Raw genomic sequence first — 15,860 nt, 5'->3', positions numbered from 1 at the left:
AACATAGCTGTGTGTATATATATTGGACAGGACATACTAATCAAAGGAAACACAGCTGTGTATACATATATACTAGACAGCTAATTAAGCTAGGATACACTAATTGAAGAAAATATAGCTGTGTGTGTATACTGGACTGGGGTAACTGAAGAAGAGCTGGTCACATGTAACATATTGGCAATCATACCATTTTACCATTTATGTTTCAAATTTGTGGCACTGGGAGGCTGAAAAGGTCAAGTCTTTGGGCATGAAATATAATAATGAATACTTTCTGTCCAAAGACTTACATCCATTATGTGTACTGAATGAAGTATTGTTATTGAATTGGAGAAGATGATAGAGTTTAAAATATGTTTGGTTTCAGTATATTTCAGGCAAGGTCTAATGCCCTGACTTCAGATGAAATATGGATGCACAAAATATAGAACTTAATTTAATCTGAATCACTTCAAATAATTGACATATGAATATTGCCATTAACTATAGAATGTCCTCTACACTGATCTGGCATTCTTGAATTTCAAATCTTATCAAGAAACTTGTACCTAAACATGAACAGAATATTGTAATATAATAATAATAACAATAATAATATAATAATAATAATGCTTTATTCATAGAGAGTGATTTATTAGTCAAAGACTATTCTTCCTTGAGGCCCTCTAAGGAGATTATAACAATGCACATTATATGTAGATAGCAATAATTACTGTTTATTTTAACATGTTGCTCTCTTCTTGGTTTTGGTTCTAGAAGGTTTCCATGTGATATTGATCTCAACTGGCATTGTGTTGAAAAAGGCCCGAATAAGTCCTGAAGATACTCTGGTGCAGTTCCATGTAGACATTTATATAAAAGAACTGCCTTGTGAAAATCTATCCTGTCATATATTACGAACCATTTGAGTTCTGTAAATAATGCTTTTGAGGGATGAACAATAGATGCATCTAAAATTACGCGTGCTGCTCGTTTCTGAAGTTTATAAATGCTGTCAAGATCAGATTTAGCACCGTTTCCCCATACCTACTGACATTCAAACACCATAATATGAAGATATGCATTCTACATGTTATTCTATTCTAACTCTTTACTGACCTTGTGTAAATGGGATATCTGCAATTTGAAATGTTTTCTGAGCAGGGAATGAATTCCATTAATTCATATATATATATATATATATATATATATATATATATATATATATATATATATATATATATATATATATAAAAAATCAGATTATAATGCAGGTCAAAAGCATCACTCTTGTAGTAAAAGCAATATTTCATGCAGGTTTGTAACACTGTACCTATCTTCTCCAAGTTTTTATTAGCATGTACAGAATATTTAACAACTGAGATGTGTTTTTAAGTTGAAATACAGGTACAATGGAGTAGTCTAAATCTTTATTTTGCGTACATGTATCTGAATGAAATGCTGAGCATGCATTAATACAATGGCAACCTCCTGGGAGGCCTGTCTTGAGAGGCTATCCACTGGCAAGAGGCCATCTTGTCCTAATTCAAAGTAAGTAAAAGTCTGGCTATAAAGGAAAATCCAGGGAAAACATATCTGTCCTTTATGTGGAGATTTCCTTTACATAAAGATGAAATCGGTAAATGGTTCATGAAAAAGAAGGAAAAAAAGGAGTCATTACATTCTGCTCTTTATCAGCAGGTGTCCTTATTATGGAGCACCTGAGATGACCTCTAAGACAGCTTTCACTGAATAACATCTTTACCATTATGTGCCCATATAAGTGTCAATTCTTTTTATAATGTCACCTCCCCTCATGAGGCAATCTTCTTGAGGCAATTTGTTTTATAATGTCACCTTCTCTTATGAGGCAATTTTTCTTGTAATGAAACCTCCCCTCATGAGGCAATTCTTTTTATAATGACACCTCCCCTCATGAGACAATTCTTCTTATAATGTCATCTCCCCTCATAAGACAATTCTTCTTATAACGTCACCTCCCCTCCTGAGGCTATTCTTCCTGACGCAATTCTTTTTATAATGTCACCTTCTCTCATGAGGCAATTCTCCTTGTAATGTCACCTCCCCTCATGAGGCAATTCTGATAATGGCACCTCCACTCATGATGCAATTTTTCTTATAATGGCACCTCCCCTCAGGAGACAATTCTTCTTATAATGTCATCTCCCCTCATGAGACAATTCTTCTTATAACGTCACCTCCCCTCCTGAGGCAATTCTTCCTGAAGCAATTCTTTTTATAATGTCACCTTCTCTCATGAGGCAATTCATCTTGTAATGTCACCTCCCCTCATGAGGCAATTCTGATAATGGCACCTCCACTCATGATGCAATTTTTCTAATAATGGCACCTCCCCTCATGAGACAATTCTTCTTATAATGTCACCTTCTCTCATGAGACAATTCTTCTTATGATGTCATCTTCCCTCAAGAGGCAATTCTTCTTATAAGGCCACTTGCCATCATTATAGGTGTCAATTCATAAGGCCACCTTCCCTTATGAGTGGATTCTTCTTGCAAGGCCACCTGCCCGATGAAGGCAATTCTTTTCATAAGGCTGCCTTCCCCTATGAGGCAATATTTCTTATAAAGCCATAACAGAAATAGGCAACAAAAGTGATATTTTTTGTTATGAACTAGGACCAACATTTTTCTCTTCTTTGCTCAAGGTTATTTTATAAAAGATTGAATGACACTTAATTGAAATACCAAGGAAGTTTATGCAACAAATTTAACATAGATTGAAAACAAAGATTATGTACAAGGTTGCATAAAATGTCCATACACAATAAGCAAGCCTGGTCGCACTTACTTATTTTAAAAGACAATATCAGATCCAAAAAATGTTCAGAACAGGTTAAAGCTTTTTTTAAAATACTCTTTAATTTAGAGATACATGCAATTCTAGTGCCAGCACATTATGCAATAATATTCCATGTTAAGAGACTGTGAAGATAGAACATGATGCTCATTCATGTTTGTCAAAGAAAACAGAGAAAAAAGAAAGATCGTATTCAGCAAATAACCAGACGTTCTTGGGTCAATTCTTGAGACATACCATAATTATATATCAGCCTAGATACATCATCTTCAGTGGTTAAAATTTCTATTAAATTATAATTTCATTGGATGCATGCAAAATATAACTTGTCATTTATCATCACTTTACATATTATTACAATAGAACCATTGCCTGTCATCAGTAATTATGCTTACTGCCTTGAACATTTTAAGAACTTGTTAAAATATGGTGCAAAATATACAGAAATGAAAATGGTGGACAGGTATTGTTCGTGTCAACCTTGTACATGCAAAACTCTGTTGAATGAAGTACACCTCTTGTTTCAAATCTTACATTTAGCTATAACTACACTGAATTAATGCCTACAAAAACAATCAAGACATTGCAGTAAAGCTTTGAATACAATGGTGTAATTGTAGTTTCTTCCGATGTAAGCAACATTAAGCAATGACATATATACTCACCTACTGTAATCATTTCAACATTGGTTTTCAAGTGATCAAGTGTGCATAGTACCATACCCTAGTACCCATGACTTGTTGATCATCCACACATGGGAAAAGGGGCAATTAGAGGGTGGAAGGGCAATGAGAAGTGGGGAAGGGGCAATTAGAGGGTGGAAGGGGCAATTAGAGGAGGCAATCAGAGTACTGCAATCATTAACCTTATCTCTTTCAAAATCCCCTTCAGATTTTAAAAGGGTTACCTGGTTTGGGCAAATGGCATGGAATAAAGGGAATATTGCTACCTGACAAAATCTAGTCTAAGAATCTCATGGTATTTTCAGAGTGTAAAATGATTTAATTGGTTGTGATTACTGTTGTAAAACAAACAACAAATTACTGTTGTAAAAACCAATAATTATAATCAAATCAACACATGCAAACAACCAGCTTTGAAAAAACACCCAGCTGCATGAAGAACATGCTGATATTACAATTTTGCATCAGTTGGACAAAAAAAAAGCCAAACCAAAACGGATCAATAATGATCGAGTCCAATATTTATTCAGCAGTTTAGTCTGTATTAATTTTTAATGACTATATGACAGTCACACACTTCATATATTTATAAATACCAACAGAGCAGGGGCCCCGAGTGGCCGAGTGGTCTAAAGCGCTCTTCGTTACGGATCACTGCCATCTCACCTCTGTCTGCGGCGGTTCGAGTCTAAGATTCAGCCAATGTGGGTATGTGAGAAAGCTTGCCAGTAGCTTCTCGTGGGTCGGTGGTTCTTTCCGGGGTTTTCTCTGGTTCTTCCTCCACCATTAATACTGGCCGCCATGTATAGCCTATCATGTGCTGCAAAATGGCGTTAAACCCCACAACAACAACAACAACAACAACCAACAGAGCATAAGTAACATCTTTACATAGGGATTTCACCACTGTAGCACAGCTTATATCTATAAACAATAAACATAATGGTTACCTATTGACCACATGAATTAAAATTTGTAAAACTGCAGTAGGAGTGTGGCAAAGATTTGAAGATGCAAAAAGGGAAGAATGAGGTGTGGTAACAAAAATTAATAAATTAAAATCTGCTCATCACTGTTTAAGGATACAAAAGAAGAAGTGAGCAAGGTGAGGGCAGGTAAGTTCAGTCACCTCACTACATCAAACATGTGTACACTGTTAGTCTCTATGACAACAGATAATACAAATGAAAACAGGTTACCCTTGACTTTCATTTTCTGATCTATTTTATTTATCAGTGTCAAAAGGAATCTTAAGATGGCACAGAAATTGAGGTAACTGAATGCCAAGTACAACCAGTCAAAAGGCTGGTTAAAATTATGAGTTTTGGATTTTTTAACGCAGCTTTAAAAAAACAATTTAAGTATACGATATCTGCAGTGTGGCATTTTATAGTGATGTCTAGTACTACAGCATCATGCCACAGACATGTGGCATCATGTCCCACACACTCACATTATCCTGACACCAGGCTGACCAGTCCTAACACTAACCTTGTAATACTGAGCGCCAAGCAAGGCAGCTGTTAGTACCATTTTATAAGTCTTTGGTCTAACTTGACCAGGGTTCAAACCCACAGATGCTCTAACCACTTAGTTCCACCAGAGCAGTCAGTTAAAACTGGTCACACAGAGATGGACTGAAGTAACTGAAGAGCTGGTCACATGCACATGTAACATGTATACTCTACAGGCTGATGCAACTGATGGAGCTGGTCACATGTAACATGTACTTTATGGACTGGGATAACTGCTGGTCACATGTATTATGACAATCTTACCTATTATGTCTCAAATTTGTGGCATTGGGAGACTGGAAAGGTAAAGTCTTTAGGCATTAAATATATTAATGAATATTTTCAGTCCCAAGACTTACATCCATTACAGTAGGTGTAGCAAGGCAGTAATTGCCCATTCTGCAGTAATGAACTTCCTGCTGCCTTCCTCCCTCTCTCTATCTCACCCCCACCCCCCGAGTCTCTCCTAAAATTTTCGTGTGTAAGTTGCTATAAAGGAGATTCCGTTTTACAAGTAAAAGACATGTTATTAATCAATATGACAGGCAAAACAATTTGCAGTGCTCACACAACCAGATAGCCCTAATGCCTGGGAACCATCTAATTTCAGATCTGGCCCTCCTGTATTCTAAGTGGTGTTAATTTGCCTGAGACAACTTAGATTGTGCTGAAGAAATGTGGAAATTTAATTTCAAGTTGTTGAAAGACTACAAAATTCTTAATATTTACCCCCATATATGCTCAATACCCACATGAAGATTGTCTAGTCTTATCATACTTCTATCAAAAGCTCTAAGCTTTTGTGTGCAAAGCCAAGCATATGATTGAGGAAAAGATTCTATGGGTTACCTATTTTTTCCTACTGCTGGATGAATGTAGTTAATACTGTTTTTAAGGCTGTTTGCCACATATACCATTTTAAAGCTGAAATCTACAGCTTTTGAAAATTTACAGATTTTTCTTTAAAACTGAAAAAAACAAAATCAGACTGTATATTTATGTGTTCTAGTCATGCATTACAGAATCCAGCAAGAACCAGTCTATTGGGTATCAGCAGTGCATTACAGAACCAGTCTATTGGGTATCAGCACTGCTCCAGCAGGTGGTTCAGTAGTAGGATTAAGGCTAGTGTGGCTAGCATGAATACACAACAAGCTGTTAACTGAATACTTTATTGTTATATTAATCTGGAGAGTTTGGACCTTTCTTTAATGTTATAAATAATCAAGGGATCAAATATGGTTCATGAAAGCTTCCAAGACTGATTAAAAATCGTCCATCCTTTACTTTGGCAGAGGTGAGATCAAAAAGAAAGACTGACCAAAAAAATTGTAGCAGAAATACTGGAGCATTTTAATTATTTGTTTGGTCTTGTTGTTTTGCTATTGTTGAAAAGACTGTTGTTCAAGATGTTTCAAGTTTAATGAGCAATATCTGCACTGTTAATTACATGCTTCAAGAAGCTACTGAACTTTAACACTACTGATCCAGTGAGTAAGAAATAAATTGTTAAAGCAATTAGATATTGGCTGATGTCAGGACCTGGAGGAAAATCATTGCTTAATGTGAAATATTTTGAAATCTGAATAAACACATAAATCAATTTAATATGATTTTGTTTATTTCCTTTCCTAACTGAAGCAGAGCAATTGCAATGTTGTGTGACAAATAATAGTTTTAATAAAGGGCAATTTTGGGCACATGAAAATGAGTCAGGGCTTGTGGAATCTGAATCAGGCTTTTTGCATTTTTTGAAGCCACCAGCCTTGGGACTGTGTCTGAATTTTTTTATATTTGAATACTGATTTTTACTTTTATAAACATTATTTGACACTTCTGACTTTAATTTACTACTGTTTCCATGTTATCAATATATAATTGCCAAGTGAAATTTCAGCTCAGCAAACAAAGTTTCCTTCACTTGACAGATTGCCAAAAATTAATTTTACTTTCTCCTGACCAAATATATATAGCAAGAAACCCAAACAACATGTGTGATTTAGGGGTGATCATATTACAGTACATGCCTGCATAATGGGACTGAATGACAGACAGCCCAATCTGGTGGGAAATTCTTCACACAAGAGTGGCTAAAATGATTGCTTTCTATATTGTAGATCTAGGTTCAATCTCCAAAGCTTACAAATGCAAAGTTAGTGTTTTACAACCCATGGACAGTGGTTTTTTCTGTCTTTTCATGTTTATTTTACACCCAAGTCCACTTAAAAAAATTGCAATCAAGACCGTGCATCACAAATTTAGTCTTTGCACAGCCAACATAAAGGTTTGATTTTAAATTTGAGCAAATGACACAGTTAAAACAAATTCAAGATATATTTTAAAAGTTATCTTTGTCAATAGGTAATAATCAGACACAAATGAAACAATTTATAAGCATACAAAAACTGATGATAGAGAGATTGAGGCTCAAATACAATTCATTTACATTCGTTTATTCACTACATGTAGGAAAAATTCCTGAATAAAGTGACACATGTTAAGTGAAGATGGCCAGTGAAAAAGAATAATTTCCAAGACAAATCTTTAGAAACTTCACAGGTGTATGTATGTATTAGGGAAAATCATCCTGACTGTAACTTATCAATGTCGTTTATGAATTACATCTATGGAAAAATAAGTGTTCACCTGTTGCAGCATATTTGTCACAGAACATTCGGAATGCACTTAACAATACTACTTTTCATACTGGTACTGGGTGATGATAGAATAGATTTATGCTTGTTCTATCTTTCAAACTTACAAGATGGTGATCAAACTGATTTGTACTTGTTCAACATCTTTTTTATTCAATAATATCATTATTAAGTTATTCAAAAATTGTGAAGTGTTCCTTCACTGGCTATGTAAAAATCACATACTAATAATTCAATGTACCTTGCTACTATTTGCAAAGAAGAAAAGTTCTTTCTTTATGTGGAAACAAGCTTTTGATTCAAGATAAAACTTCACTCCTTGTAATAAATTAACACATTAACCCCTGGTGACGAGAATACTCGTCATACTTTTCCTCCCTGATCTCTCGCATGCCTCGTTAACGTGGCTAAATTTACATAGCTTGTATCCCGAGCGCTGAGTTTGCGAGGCAGTATTTGTCAAGGCCTGTATCCCGCACGAGTTAAATCGGCACAAACCATTGGTTGAGTTGAAGCCATTTCCTAATTATACAAGCAGTTTGACCAATAAAATTGTAGCTTACATAGATAGAGTGAACATGGCTGAACGGAGGGAAAAAAATTTCACTTCGATGGCAGCAGAAATAGTGAAAATATATACATCTGAAAATGATGCAAATTGACGAGAATCAGCAACTGGAAGCAGACTTTTACTTGACAGATTCTGACGGAGAATTTTCTGGATTTTAATCAGACAAGATTGATAGTGACATCGAAAAAGCTACTGGAAATAACAGCGGTAGTGACAAGAATGAGAATGTTGAAGAAGAAGAAGAAGAAAATGAAAGTAGAGCTGATTGATGATCGTAAATGATAAAACACACATTGACAAGAGGCTATACAAAGGACCTGCAACGGATTTAGACCCTGATGCAAATGAATTTGATTTCGTGGAGCTTTTATTTTCTTTTGAATAATCGTTAAATAAATGTTTGGGAAATATATGTTGTTAACATGAGTGTTCATAGTTCAAGGTTTGTTAAGTGTTTTATTAGTTTTAAAAATTTCAGTGAGAGTTCTTAGGAAGAAAGGTAAGTAAAGAGCAAGTAAAATATGCCCATTTGTGTACAGTATTCACAGGATGTTAAGTTTACAAGAGACGACAAGTGGAATTTCTGTGTACATAAAATATAATTATTTCATGTGTTGATGGTGTTACTAATTCTGTGTGAATTCATAATGTATTTTATGGATTATTCACGGCAAGAGAAGCAAATTGGCAGGTACATCATTTGTTTTCACCATTATGCATTAGTTTTATTTTTGCATGTAGCATGAAATTTATACCATTATGTATGTAAGTTTATTGAGAACTGCCATGTCAAATTTCAGCTGAATTGAATACAAATAAAAAAATAACAATTTTATTGCAAGTAGCCCCCTCTATAAAAATCTGCAAGCCAATTGCTGTCAGCTAGTCTCAGGGATACAGGCACTGGAAAGGCTAACACTGCTCTAGGTAATCTCTGCAAGTATGCTGCAGGGGACTGCCTAGCTGTTTGGCTCAGGGGTTAATGTGTTAAAGGAATTTTAGGAAGATTTAATATAAAAAACCAAGACACAAGAATGTCAGAGAGAACATAAAATTTGGTCAAGGAAGGTAATGTGTATAATTATTAACAAATTGAGGACAAATACTGCACACAGATACAAATTAATTGGTTTTTTATTATATAGATTTATGCCAAAATATTGTCACAAATCAATGTAAAAAACAAAAACAATTTTATTGATGAAGGCTAGTGTACATTTTGTTCCAAGGATGACATAGAAATACCCTGCACATGGAGAACCTGGTCTCTCAAGAAAGGTGGTCTCTCAAGACAGGTTTTACTGTACACAAATTGTGCATACCAAAATAGACCCTAACACACCATCCCAGAAGTTTGCTCTGTGATAAGCATGATAAATGAAAACAGTGTAAACATTTACAACAATCAACTTTGTACAAGAGAAATGTGTTTATTACAACTGAACTCATTGTAAGAACTTAAGAAATTCACATGAAATTTAATTCAAGTTTCAATCAACATTAACATATCCATGCCATAAGTTTATTTTTTACCAAGTTTATCAAATGGTTTTTGGTTTCATAACACCAAGGACAGTGTCGTAAAATTAGGCTTCAAAATTATACACAGTAAATGAGTGCATTGCTGAGATTCCACATTAAATAATGCTGAAAGGAAGCATAGAAAAGCCTTTCTTAAAACTGTTGTAATGGCAGCACTGACAAGCTTTTCGTAAATAGGGTTGTAATGGCAGCATTTTTGTTGTTGTTTTAGGGTTTAATGCCATTTTTCAGCACAAGATAGGCTAAACATGGTGGCCAGTATAATTGGTGGAGGAAGAACCCTGAAAAACCCCAGGAAGAACCACTGACCCACGAGAAGCTACTGGCAGGCTTTTTCACGTACCAACATTAGCCGAGCCTAAGACTCAAACTCACGCAGACAGGTGAGATGGCAGTGATCCGTAACGGTGAGCACTTTAAACCACTTGGCCACTCGGGGCCCCTGTAATGGCAGCACTGATGAGCTTTTCCTAAATAATGTTGTAATGACAGCATTGATGAGCTTTTCCTAAATAATGTTGTAATGACAGCACTGATGAGTTTTTCCTAAATAATGTTGTAATGACAGCACTGATGAGCTTTTCCTATATACTGTTGTAATGACAGCACTGATGAGTTTTTCCTAAATAATGTTGTAATGACAGCATTGAAGAGCTTTTCCTAAATAATGTTGTAATGACAGCACTGATGAGTTTTCCTAATGTTGTAATGACAGCAATGAAGAGCTTTTCCTAAATAATGTTGTAATGACAGCATTGAAGAGCTTTTCCTATATACTGTTGTAATGGCAGCATTGAAGTGCTTTTCTTAAATAATGTAATTAAAAGGAGCATTGAAAAGCTTTTAATAACAAATGTCAAGACATGCGCAAGGAAAAAAATTCAGTGTACTGACTGAATCTCCTGTCAAAATTGTGGAGTGCATACTGAAAAAACTGAGTCATTCACGGCTTTGAATTAGGTCATCATCGTAAAGGAAAACAAAAAAAATACCTCTTAATGCCATAAAATTAGCAACTATACAAGACACCTCAAGTTTAAATATATGACTTTGAATAGAATGTCTTAACAATTACTACTTTTTACACTTCCCAATCTCTGAACTATTCCAAATGTTTTTAAATTATGCAGTAAAAAAAGAGTGACCACCACTGTGAAATTGGTTTTGGCAAGATCTAAACCAGACACTAGAGAAAATTAATGCGTGTGTAGCATATCAAGGTATAAACAGCACAATTTAAAACATCCTGTTTTGCACAGGTGAAGTGTCTTTGTTCAATGATGAAATGTATACTTTCACTTTCTCAGCTTAGGAATTCTTGGAACCTATTAAATGTATGTACAGCTCTAATACATATGAGAACAAAGGAACATGCAATGTTTTGTTGACTTGAGCTAGGAAAAACAAAAGTACAGTGAACTGCATTTTACACCCACCCCATGTTTATTAATCCTCTATGTACTTGTAGGTACTAATAGGGTATGTGTGACTTTGGAGATTACTGACCAAATGTTCTCAATAACCTCCGCCTTTAGTCAAAGTATGCAGTCCTTATTTAATCTACAGAAACCATCATTTTCTTACCTGACTTACCATTACAGTGAGCTCTGGCGTTTAAACCCCTGCATATATAGACTTTTTATTACCCAGACTGCAATCCAAGTAAAAATTTTGGTCAAGGAATTTATTACAGAACAAAAGTTATTCTGAAAATAAAAATGTTTAGTGCAATGACCATGACCTTTTGACCTTTTGGCCCCCAAATCAATAGGACTCTTTAAGTGCAAGGTATGCATTTTGGTCAAGGTATGTGGTATGAAAAGTATTATACAAAACACATTTTTCTCTTTTTCAGTCAGTTATCTTAAAGGTAACTTTTCACATTTTGACCCCAAAATTTGTAGACTTCATCCTTGCCCAATGTGCAAGTAATCCACTCACGTTAACAAAGATACATGATCAATAACTGAAATGTCTGTGCAGAACCCATTTTTCTTATATCGCTCACAGTGGCCTTTCCCTTTCACTATTTGACCCAAAATGTACAAGTTTCTTCCTTACAAAAGTGCAAACCATCCATAAAGTTTAGTCCAATTATTAGATGTAGAACTAATGTTACTGTGACGAAACTGTTTTATTGCTTCAGTCAGTGACCTTAACTTTTGACCCCACAATTAATAGGCTTCACTGCATGTGCAAACTACCTAAAATGTCTGGCAACTATAGATGGTGGAGAACTCAAGTTGTGAAGAAACCAATTTTCTTTTTCTCAATCAGTGACTTTGACCTGTGACCCACTGAGCAAAAATATGATAGGCACCTTCCTTAACCCTTTTCAGAAGGTGTCCCTATTGATTTGTCCACTAAGGTTTTACTGCAGAACCATGTACATTAATAGCATACTACTTGGAGTAAATTGGACAAAAATTTAACAATCTTTTCTCTTGTCTACTATCAGAAGTTGTAAATAAAAAAGATAGTTTGCCATTTTTGTTAAGCAGGTTAATGCAGCACTATTGTAAGAAAACAACTTTATTTTAATCTCCAAACCTTATATCTTGTCAATTTTCCTTTTTTTTAACCAAAATATGCATAAAACTACATGTAGCTCATAACTAACCCAAGACCTTGCTGATATAAAGTTCCATCAAAATCACATGAGAAATAAAGTTTCTGGAGAGGCAAACATCTCAGCCAATCAGATGCAAGACCACCTCATTAACATGCACATATCTCACCTACTATGGAACCAGTCTATGGCCATAATGATAAGCTTACTGTTACGATTTGTGCAAATCAGATCAAATTTCAGTCTCCTGACTTTGATATGTACAGCTTCAAATGATCACAATAAAATATCCCAAGTTTTACGGTGTACCACTAAATTCTGTAAAATTAGTTGCTTTCCAAAGCTTGTCATACACTACATCGTGCTGAAATTAAAAAGGGACAATAACTCTTAAAAAATCATAGAAGCACAGTGATTTTTTGTTATGTTCACCTTTTGATGATGATCATATTATATACTAACACCAAGTTTCATAATCATGCATAAAAACCTCTGAGAACTGTTGTGTCCATATGATTCCATTATACACTGCATCTAATTCCTTTATAAAGATGGCAATAACTCTAACAAAAATTGCTGAGGCACTGTGATTTGTCAATATGTGCATCTTCAAGTGATGACAATAATATTTACCAAGTTTTATGCCAATCCATCAAAAACTACATGACTAGTGGTATTCAAGAGGTGGTGATATAAAAAGAACAATCTTGTCTATTACATCAAAGTAGAGGTACTCTAACAAACTGACAAAAAATTTTTTTGTATGTAGGGACAAATGACTTCTTATAAAATCAGTTCTGAAGGTGTATCATTGTCCACTGCCAGAAGCCTGATTTTACTGGATGGAAGTTTAGGTAAGATAAGTATGCATACATCATGACAAAAACTTGTGTTGTTGAAGATGAAAATACAACAAGTTGGGGGGGGGGGGGCAGGCTGCTGAGTTATTTAAGGTACTCGCTTTTACGGATCACTAGCATTTCACCTCTGTCCACATGGGTTCAAGTCTAAGCTTGGCCAGCATGGGTATGTGAGAAAGTCTGCCTGTAGGTTCTGCAGATTGGTGGTTCTCCCCTGAGTTTTCCTGGGCTCTTCCTCCACTAAATATAATTTGGTTACCATGTATAGCCATTTCATTTGCTGAAAAATGGCATGACACCTATAAAACAACAACTTGATTGAAGCTAGTAAAAGCCAAAATAGGTCACGGTGAGCTCCTTTTGTTGGAAGGCTATGTGGCTGACAGAGATGCATATCATCATCAATGACATAATTCAATAATGAACAGTGTCTCAAAATTGAACAACAACCACAAAATTTCACCCAAATCAATGGAGTGTGAAACATGGGTCATGGTGACCTACTTAAGTTATGAGGATGTAGTACATATCAGGATGTATCCCCTCATCATGATTTGTGATTCTAGAAAGGATACCATATGCACAGCAAGAAAAAAAAACATGATCATGAGCTAAATTCAAAACTCAAACTAAGCAGGTAAATTGTGAAATGTAAGTCAAAGTGACCTTTTTTTGTTGTATGGCTGTAATACTAACAGAAATGCACATAATCATTCTGTTTATTAATTCCAATTTGAAGAGTGCTTTTGAAATCAAGTTAAAAAACACATTTAACCAAAGTCAGTAAAGTGCAAAATATAGGTTGCAGTGAACTACTTCCATGATGAGGGTGTTGCACTCATGAATATGCATCCAATAACCAAGCTTCATGTATAATATGTATCTAGAGTATACAGTTTACAACATGTATGTTTACAGGGTGCAACAAACCTATGTGGCCATGAGATAAATGCTTAATTTAAGCATGATTGTACAAAACATGTAAGCCACCTTCGCCCCCTTCTTTAGTATACATGCTGTGAAGCCCATTCCACGCTGCTGCCTAGGACCAAGAATGGTTGAGATGTAATATGGCTGTACAAATGTACAGCTCTCCCTCTGTATAACACAGTAGCAGGGGTCTAAATCACATTATATGCTGAACCTGGTAAAGCAAGAACAAAATAAATAAATGGATGTGTGTGTTATTTTGAGTTTTAACTCAACTTTAACAAATGTTCAGTCATATCGCTATGATGTATGCAGTGTGGCAGCTTATAGTGATATCTGGCACTCGGTCATCATGCCACAGACATGTATCATCATCTCCCACCCAGTCACATTATCCTGATACCAGTCCATGTCTCTGGTATGACTCAGCCATGGTTCAAACTTGCGACCTCCCACATCCAAAGCAGATGCTCTAGCCACTAGGCCACCAGAGTAGTCAATAAATGGAAGTACATGTATCAAAGTGTATGAAAAAAATTAAATGCCAGTCAAACGAAAAGTATAGGGTTCATGCTAAAAATTTAAAAAAATATTCAAAACCTTTTTCATACCATGTCCACACCAAAAAATAAAAATGTCAAGACCCTCCAAAGAGCTCTGAATCTAAATCCTAAAACTTATAGATGCAAAAGAGCAGCCATGTTACCAGTTTCTGACAAAGACGGTTGTAATAACAAAAAATTTCAAGATTTTTATACATTTTTAATTTTTCCCAGACATTTTTATGACCTGGAAAAGCAATTTTCAAACTTTAAACCTTTTCCAGAATTCCAGACCCACATGAGAATCCAGACAGTGATAATTTTAGTTTATGTAAACTACAAATATTTATTCAGTATATGGAATTTTTGCATTTTGTTCAAAAAAATGTTTCTTAAATGGAAATAAAAACACAATCCTGAGAATCATGTTGTTTGTTTCAACTCATTTTGGGATACATTTATTATGCCAATTAAATCATTTCGATGTAAATTTTTCAGCTGATGAATGTTGAAAAGTCTTAATTTCTTATCTGTATTGCTATTATTTTGCTTTGATAATTGGGGGCATTGAGTCTAAATTATTACTGCATTAGCAAGGGCTTGAAGTTGCAAGAGAAGCTTGAAAAGCAGGTTCAGGATGGTTGACAGCAAAACCTCCCTCTATTGAGTTTTTATTTAGATCAAAGTAAAGCATGTGATGTGCTACATTATTATTAAACCCATGTTATATCCAGGATCATGTTATAATGAAGAGAATTATAATGAGAATTTATATGCACATGTGCAGATGCCAACACCAGGTGTAGTACAATGGCTCTCATCTAATTCACAGAGGCAACCTAATAATTGATCAGAAAGCCCAAAGAATGATGTATGAATTAAAAGGCATTTAAGACATCTTATGATCAAACAAGATCCACAGGAACTGTTTTATGAGATGCAGTATCATACTGAAATAAACAGTTCTGCTGAAGGTTACAAAAGAATGTGTGAAATCATGACCAATATGTTAATACTTAGGGCAAATTTAAAACTTTGCAACAGAGGACCAGTCTGCTAATTAAAAAGCATAAGGTCTGGATGACAGTACTAAAACTTCAACCCAAATATAATATGATTGGTCAAAACTAAGATTTGCCCAACTGCCAAGTCATAACATGATTTGTCAAAATAAT

The 15,860-nt window shown here is 35.1% G+C and overlaps 1 protein-coding gene across 1 annotated transcript in view; it reads right to left on the bottom strand.

The window, feature by feature from the left end:
* The window catches only part of LOC149770728 (unconventional myosin-VIIa-like), a gene marked incomplete at its 3' end in the record, with an annotated part of 86,212 nt that overhangs the window by 20,752 nt on the left and 49,600 nt on the right, over positions 1–15,860 (bottom strand). The window lies entirely within an intron of this gene.

Source organism: Sinohyriopsis cumingii, unplaced genomic scaffold (assembly GCF_028554795.1).
Source record: "Sinohyriopsis cumingii isolate HCF-2022 unplaced genomic scaffold, ASM2855479v2 utg002443l, whole genome shotgun sequence".
Taxonomy (NCBI): Eukaryota; Metazoa; Mollusca; class Bivalvia; order Unionida; family Unionidae; genus Sinohyriopsis; species Sinohyriopsis cumingii.
Note: the sequence above shows the minus strand (reverse complement) of the source record. Positions and strands in the feature narration are given on the sequence as shown.